The sequence below is a fragment of the Suricata suricatta genome, chromosome 7 (genome assembly GCF_006229205.1).
Source record: "Suricata suricatta isolate VVHF042 chromosome 7, meerkat_22Aug2017_6uvM2_HiC, whole genome shotgun sequence".
In the NCBI taxonomy this organism is placed as follows: Eukaryota; Metazoa; Chordata; class Mammalia; order Carnivora; family Herpestidae; genus Suricata; species Suricata suricatta.
The window spans coordinates 42,578,960-42,587,760 of record NC_043706.1 but is presented as its reverse complement, the minus strand read 5'-3'; the positions used below and the strand labels follow the sequence as shown (position 1 = coordinate 42,587,760).

The following is an 8,801-nucleotide window of genomic DNA, read 5'->3' as shown; positions in this document are numbered from 1 at the left end:
GGTTTCCCAGGCACTCAGACTTTTACTGACCATTGTTCAGGGAGGAGAACTTTTTTTGCTCATAGTAATGATAATCACTAACACTTACTATGTGCCAGGTACTGTACTGAGTACTGTACTTGCTTTATCTCATTTATTTGACAGTACCCCCAAGAGCTCGGTGCTGCAAGAGCACTGGTTTTACAGAGGAAGAAATGGAAGCTCAAATAGGTTGAGACCCTGGCCCAAGATGGCTGAGCTACTGAGTGGCAGAGTGAGAATTCAAATTCAGGTCAGGCAGGTTCTCGAGGTTGAATTACATGGCCTCTGTATGCCAGCTCTGACAACCCACGGATCTAAGAAGCCCGATACACCAATGCACAGGCCATCCTTGAGGTCTGCAACCGGAATGAACTTGTGAAGGTACAAACTCATAATCACTAGAATCTAACTGGCCTGAAATTGTCTCTGAGGCTGCTTGCAGACTCTGGGGGTTTGGTAATGGCTATACTGTAAAACTCAGAGTAATAAGGTCAGGGACCAGCTTTCTTAAATGCTATGGTGCACATGCTAATAAAACAATACAAAACAACATTATAGAAGAGTAAAGTCACATGACTTTTCATAATTGTACCCAAGATTTCCAAGATATTTTTCTATTGCTTTGAACTGCCTTGGATTGTTTTAGGAGAATATCCATTCTGGAAGATACTTGTTCCCCTCTTCTTTACCATGAGCAAAACTGACTGGAATCGTTCCCATTTCTGACCTGTCGTGAATGGAATCTGCCTTCCTTAACCTGAGGCATCCGGGTGAGTTACGTAACTGATTTTGTTAGACATAGGTAAGTATCTCTGCTCCAGGTACAGAAGCCCTGCGTATTGTGTGCCATCTGACATCCACTGGAAATAAAAGAGACTTGTTTCACTGGAATATTTTTCAGAGATAAACAGAAGGACACTTCTGCCTCTTAGAAGTCACTTTTCTAGAAAGAGTACAAAATTGATTAGCATTAATTTAATCATGTTAGTGCTCCCTGAAGGTAAAATCGTAGGAACAAAATGGAAACTTTTAATAAATGTAACTAAAGTAAAACTTGAAAGCTAAAAAGGAAAAAAAGATGATCATTACACAATCAGAGGGTGATGTGAAAGCACAAGGACTGGAGTGGTTTACTCAGGCTGCCTGCCCAGCCTAGCAGGTCCTAACAGATTCTGCAGACGCAGAAACAGATCAGATAGCAGAAAATGTAGTAAAGTCAAATATTCGGGAAGAAGAGAAAGTCGGCTTCCACTCTCAGGTCCCGCCTCAGTGAGGAAGGCGGTGGGCTTCCGGCACCGTTACCGGAAGCTGGTGGAGTCCTGCCTTTCTCTTCCCTGCTGTTTTAGATGATAGCAGTCCCATTACTGACTCTACCCCTGGCACCCAGTGTGGGAAGCTGCAAAGATTCAGCTGCTTGGCCATTTGCTAGCCAGATATGTCACTCCCTGAGGGGAGATGCAAAACTAGGCAGGGAAGCACCACTCCCTGTCAGAGGAGAAGCCAGATGAACAAAGATCAATTGCCTACTGGCAGGGTGGTATCGGCCCTTCAGTACTGTGCTAAAAACCTTAGTTTGGTTCCTCTTTTACTCCAGCCCTAATCCCTTAACCCTGTTTCCTAGCAACCAACCTAGGTCAGCTGCCTTGTTTTCCTGCCTAAAAACCTTTATAAGATACAGTGTTTTCTGAATAAAGAAGAAGAGGCATGATCAGAAATCGTGTGTTGTGTCCTTACTCTCTGTGCTCCCCCTTCCTGCCCTTTCTCTCCCTCCCTCAGGATCACGAACCCGCAAGGATTTACCGCCCTGCTGGCTGGGTCAGGACACAACAACCCAGGCCTAACTCCCCCAGTGACATCCTGCACCATGGCTTCCAGCTGCCCTCCTGGCACAGTCACAGATGCCCTCCAGGGCCATCTGCTATGGTCCAGCCTCTAGGGAGTCATTGGAGCCACCAAGCTGCTCACTGGAGACCCATGTCTGCCTCATTTGCAGCACCCTGCCCTCTTGTCCCGCTAAACTGTTTGGCCATCATCTAGATTTTTGCCAAGGCCACCTGATAATTTGCAGGACGCTCTCCGCCCCGAGAAATTCATGAAGCTCTATCACTGTCCATGTCTCCCATGGACCCAGCAGCCTTCCTCAGCTACGTACGTGTAGCACTCAGACCGTGCAGGACCTCCCAGAGTCATATGGCAGTTGTCTACATCTCTCTAACTCACTGTGTCACACACTTCTTTTCTTTTCTGGGGGTGGGGAGAGAATGAGAGAGAGTGAGCAAGCAAAGGAGGGGCAGAGGATCTGAAGTAGGTTCTGTGCTGACAGCAGAGACCTGATGCGGGGCTTGAACTCATGAACCATGAGGTCATGACCTGAGCCAAAGTTGGACACTCGACCGACTGAACCACCCAGGCGCCCCCACCCTCACATAATTCTTAACAAACCGGCCTCTCTAACTGCTCAAAAACATAGGGCTCCTTCCTGCCCCAGAACTTCTGCCCTATTCCCACTGCCTAAATCAACCCTCCACGCAAGCATCATGCAGCCTACTCCCAATTCTTGTTACATCTCTGCTCAGATTGAAATTCTCTTGCTAAATATAGTTTACACAGTTGTAAATCATTTCAAATGTTTTGCAAACTGGGGCTTTGTAAAGACTTTACGTAGGGGCACCTGAGTGGTTCAGTTGGTTGAGCATCCAGCTTCGGCTCAGGTCATGATCTCGCAGTTCATGAGTTTGAGCCCCACGTCAGGCTCTGTGCTGACAGCTAGCTCAGAGCCTGGAGCCTGTCTTCAGATTCTGTGTCTTCCTCTCTCTGACCTTCCCCTGCTCATGCTGTCTTTCCCTCTCTCTTAAAAATAAATAAAATATTTTTAAAAATTTTAAAAAGGACTATGTTACAGGGATAAAATGTATTCTCACTAATGTTCTTTTCAGGAAGAACTCCATTGAAGGTGCCTTAGGTAAGCAGTTATTTAGCTTACTTCTCAAAGCCCTGCAAGAAAGAGAATTATATACAATTTTTCAGAAGCCCATTCTTTTGTTTAAAGATCTTAATTATTAGTTCTGTCAAAACGAGTTATGTGGTCACAGATGCATTCCTTCATCTCTTTATGTCCCTTGTAAAGTGGAAAGTTTTCTGTTTGCTGTCCTCAAAAAGCTGTGGGATGCTCACGTAGGACATGCTCAGACGGGAGAATACTTTGAGAAAGTTTTGAGCAAGTCAAGGAAGACAGAAATTTTTTAACTCATTATATTTCATGCTCTCTATGAGTATGTGCTTCTCCATAAGGGAGGGATATAGATATTATATCTCTCTATATAATACAAAGATATAATTTTATGTCTATATATTATATAGATATAGATATTACTGATCCTTTACATGGCATTCGTCGTTGGTGTCTGTCCCAACCTAAACATTTACCTTGTTTCTCTCTTCTTTGATTTTTACCTTTAGTTTACATTATGCCACCTCGAGTCCCTTCCGAACAAGTGAAGTTACATATAAATACGTTTTTAAAAAGCATCCGTCCTTTGTATACTTGACTCACGCTTTAAAATTTTAATGTAAAAATTGAACTACACTTTGAGTTCTGTGATGTGTTTTATTAGTCCTTTCTTTCAACCTATAATGTAAAGATGGCTAACGTCATTTTGCAAATAAGGAAGCAGAAAATTTTAAGGTGACCTTGGATGTGAGTTTCTGCTTCTATCACCTCAGCTTTCACCCCCTCCTAAAACACACACACTTTTTCTTCTTTCTGATTTCTAAATATGTACAAAATGCACTGGAATGAACTTAAAAATATTTTTTTTCTCTAAGAATGGCATATGATACATAAAATGATTATTTCTAGGGCACTTATGTGTATGGACAATCAAAGAAGGCCAAAAAATTATAAAAAACTCCTCAGAGATTATTGAATTCAAACCTGCATTTTATATATAAGAAGCTTTAATTACCTGTTTAGCTCTAAATACCAAATTTGAAACACTCATTCCTTCCCTGAGGACATTAGAAGATTGTCAGATTATAGTGTATTCTTTTGAATGGTCTTCTGGGGCACATTTGTCCATGCTTCTTGGGTCCTTCAGGGACCATCTGGGCAGTGGATCCTCGTAAACTGAAGATTTCCGTCTGAACAGATTTATGTGTCTGGACGTGTTCAGTTAGCATGTTGGTATAGGGTGCATGTCAAGCCAGGTTCAATTCAATGAGCACAGCGACTTTTGTCTTTTACAAGATGGATTTCAAACCCCCAGAGTTTCCTCAGGACATTCTTTGTTCCACGATGGATTAGGTGGGGAAGGTTGGATGTCTCGATTCAAATCTTGTGATTCAATATATTGTTGAGGGCCTACTGTGTGCATCACTCTGTGCCAGCCCAGGGAAGAAGAACAGGCAAAAGTTTGCTCCTGCAAGGACCTTGCAATCTATCTATTCATCACCCTAATGAGGAGAATATCATCAAACAAACGCCTGGATGGTAGTGGTCAGATGCATCATCTTGATCAAATATATAAATAGGCCGTTTCTTGGTTTTAATGACATGGTGGAGAGGCTTGGGTAAGAACGAAACTATGTGGTTTCTAGTGTTCCAGTAATGCGAAAAAAACACAGACTCATCAGATGTGAAAGCCGGAAAGTACTTTAGAAAGTGTGTGAGGCTATTCCTACTTGCTGTCAGGTCAGGAGTCTGGGGCCCAGAGAGGGGCACGTTCAAGACGGCTTGTTATTGTCAGAGCCGAGACATCCTCTTGGGTCCCATCACAAGTCCTGAGTTGTCCTCTGTATTTGTCCTCCTCACTCCCTTTGCCTTTAGGCAAGAGGCCGGTCCTCTGGGGCAATTGTGCTGGTGCAGCTAACATTGAGGTCCAGAGGACAGTTGTTTGGGAGATTCGCACCAATGTTAAGCCAGCCCAGGAAAGCATTGGAAATACGTCCTTATTTTACTCACTCTCAGGGTTGTATTCTTCATCTTAAGGCAAAGTTGGGTGACAGCTCTCTGATGTTGCCTCCAGCGGGTAGCTCACACTGGTCCTAGCACATCAGGCCCCACATGTCCTGCAATACCATGCATGGGCCACAGGATTCAGATGGATGGAGAAGCAAAATGCCACCGGTGGCAACACTGGTGGCCCACTGGCATTTCTATGTGGCTGGTGCCCAGTGGTTGTGGAGTGTGTGCACAGACCTAGCTGCAAGGTTGCTGGTGACCCAAACTCTGTCCCCAGCTTTCACACAGGTGTTCTGGACTGTACATCTCTGCCACTTCTGCCTAAAATGTCAATTGATGTGGCCAAGGTAGCTGGCAGCACACCTTTGCCACCCATTTCTCTCCTGTTTTTGCGACCTGCCGTATCTTCAGATATAACCAGTGACCAAGACCCATTCACAATGGAGAGGAAGGTGCTAAAGAGATGAATAGGGTTGTGGATGTGGGAGGAAGTTCATTCTGGCCTAGAGTCCTGTATTGGGTACTGGGATTCAAGGGTAGGGGACATGTGAGAGCAAGGACAGGCCACCAGATTAAGAGGGTATGACTTGCTGGCCATGTTACCAGGAAAGTGATATCTCATGGATCCACTGATCAGATCTAAGGTGTGAAATCAGGATGGCCCCTGAAGACACACGTAAAAACCAGGAACAAGGTTTGACCAAGCTCAAAAGTAAAGTTGACTTGAGGCTGAGTGACAGAGTTTTGGGGAAGAGCTTATTAAAACTCTCCTTCTTGAGGCTAGCTTTGGTTCTAGAGATGAGGAAGGAGGTATGCAAGGACCAGCTATGGTAAAGGAGTGGATGAGAGGTGGAAGACTAGTCAGGCCACGAGGTGATCATAGACATACTGTGCTTGGGCCCTCTGTGCTATTTCCATGGCCACCATTTTTGGTCAAATCCACATTGCTACCCTGGAACTTAGGAGCTAGCCTAGCCTGGGTCCTCATATTTACATGAAATCACTCTGGAAAGAACTAGGAGAACAGGAGGCATATGGCCCTCACTAGTCCATAGGAACTATTTTGCCAATTGTTTTGCTGGACAATCCGTACCAGTGATCTCCGCTCAGTGGTTAACTCTGTCCGGCAAGGTGAGTGAGACAGTGAGTCTTGAGGCAGGAGGTAGAGAAGCACAGAGAGATGGTTAAGAAGAGTTTTTACTTTTTATTTTACATTCTTTTAAGTTATTTGAATGTTTTATGTTGTTTCTGTACTTGTATATTTCTTGTGTAGTTTAAAATAAAAAGTATATAAAATGACTTTTAAAAACTAGAATAAAATGGAGTTTGTGAATGATACCTATCCAGTTGGGCCCCCGTAAATGGCTGCCACTGCGGTCTTAGCAATGTGTGCTGGAGAACTGAGTGGGGAGCAGGTCAGATGAGAGGGTGGGTGTCCATTGGTAGCATGGGTAGGGTAGTTCCTGCAGCCGGTGCCAAAGCCGATGGCATCATGGGCCAGCCTGGCACCACCATGGTGCAAGCAGTTCTGGAGCAAAGTTGGGGAGCTATATAACTTGGGGAAATCCCAGAACCTTTCCAAGTCTGCTGCCTCATCTTCCACAGGAGAGTAGGGGCAATGATACTAGCCCCAGTGAATCGCAGGATTTGGGCTTGGTTTTGTTCTTTTTCTTTGGTTTTGCTTTTTCCTGGCTACTTGATATTTCTGTGCACCATTGCTATGGCCTAGTGACTAGAGACTGAGACAAGGTGAAGTGTCAAATATAAACAAAATGACTGGATCCAAACTCGGATGAGTCGATAGACTGATACACGTTGTAATGATCTCCTTTTGCCTGATGTCTCTGGAAAGCTAAAACCAGGACCTAAATAGCATCATTTCCAAGAAAAGAAAACTAGTAACATTGTGTCAGAGTGGCAGAAGAAAGGTCTTATGAATTTTAAATTACCACAGGAAAGCATGAGAGACATTTTCAGTGATATAAATCTCTCTCTCTATCCTTTTATTTAATTTTTTGTATTTTATTTTATTATTTTTTAGAAAGAGAGAGGGGAGTGAGGGGCAGAGAGGGAGAGAGAATCTCAAGCAGGTTCCATGCCCAGTGCAGACTTCAACTAGGCGCTCGATCTCACAACCATGAGATCATGACCTGAGCCGAAATCAAGAGTCAGAAGTTCAACCAACTGAGCCACCCAGGTGCCATTCCCTCAATCTTTTTAGAAAGTTCCATAAGAATACTCTCAAAATGAGCACTCTTCTACCAGTCATGTTAATGAGAAAATGTGCATTTACAAAATTTCCCCTTCCTTCTCCTCATAGAGCACAAAGCATGCCAGCTAAAAGCCCAATGTATCCACACATCCATCCATAATTAAACCCACAGGCGAGAGCATACATCTGCAATTTTAAGCTGATTTTACTGTAGAGCTAGCTTTATACTTTTCCTGAGTTTTAGACATGCACAGTCTTTGTATAAATATATAAATATGTACATACATAAAGTAAGTAAGGTGGTCTAGAAATGTAGAAAAAGAAAAATACTTCCAAAGTCCTAATGCCCAGAGCTCATGACAGTTTTAGGTGCGTATATTTTTGAAAAGTATATTTTCTTTTGCATATATTTACGTTTTTTCTGTGTCGATACATCCGAAAGACCAATAGCAAAATTATAGATGCAGAATGTTTACCTTGTCAGTGTACAGTGATAATATTGCAAAATCCTTATGTTCTCCTTTCCAGAAAGTCTTACTTTCCAGAGGCTGCCTTCCTGGACCCTTTCTCTTCTTCACAACCTGGGAACTGCCCTGCAGTTAAAGGATTATTCCACAGGGTCCACAACAACTTGGTCTGGTCATTTTTCTGCCCTTCATGCTTGATGCACATCAGACAACCTGAAGACCAAGAAGAACTTTGATATTTGGGCTAGACTCCTCTCTGGGGGGCATCTCTGCACATTTACAGTCCAGTGGGATAAACCCCCCACCTTCCTGGAGTTTACCGTGTTGATACCTAAGTTTTCAAACCATTTTCTCTCCTTTTCCAGAATAAACTCTGAAACCCGTAAGTTCAGACACTCTGAAACCTGTAAGTTGTGCGAGATTTCTAATCCATCTATTATGTGCCTGCTGCATGGCCCGGCGATCACCACTAACACCCCCAGCAGGCAGCAAGATGGCAGCTAGTCAGTGCTGGTTGCCCACACCTGGTCACCAGGCTCTAGAAGCTTCTCAGGGCCAGCTCTGAGCTGGCAGCAGGCCCTGCTCAGCAAACAAAGAACAATTACCCTGTTGTTCTCGATCTAGTTCACAGTGTAAAATCCTCTGGGCCAGGCACAAGCTCCCTCCGCTCTCCTAGCTCTCGCCGGTGCTTGGACTTTCTAATTGACTGGTACTGACACCTGGCTGGGGAGAGGGGGCAGGGCAGGAAGCACTGGTTAGCCTTCCCTTCAGAAGCCCCGCCCACCAGGCTGGTAGCACCTTTCGTGGAGGCCATCGTTGCCAAGGCCATCAGTCCTCCCCACCTCCCAGAGACAGAATAAGTGTAAGGAATGCCAATATCATTCTAGTTTTTCTTTAAAAACTATAATGACTCCTTCAATACTACTTTTATTTTATTTTTTTAATGTTTTATTTATTTTTGAGACAGAGAGAGACAGAGCATGAGCAGGGAGGGACAGAGAGTAAGGGAGACACAGAATCCGAAGCAGGCTCCAGGCTCTGAGCTGTCAGCAAGGAGCCTGACATGGGGCTCAAACCCACGAACGTGAGATCATGACCTGAGCTGAAGTCGGACACTTAACCGACTGAGCCACCTCAGCAC

General features: G+C 44.2%; 1 long non-coding RNA gene across 1 annotated transcript in view; it reads left to right on the top strand.

The window, feature by feature from the left end:
- Window positions 1-8,008, top strand: part of LOC115295481 — a 17,029-nt gene extending 9,021 nt beyond the window's left edge. Inside the window, exons 2-3 of the long non-coding RNA XR_003910422.1 lie at window positions 668-791; window positions 7,722-8,008. This is a non-coding gene — a long non-coding RNA (uncharacterized LOC115295481). The remainder of the gene's footprint in view (window positions 1-667; window positions 792-7,721) is intronic.
- The last annotated feature ends 793 nt before the right edge of the window (window positions 8,009-8,801 follow it).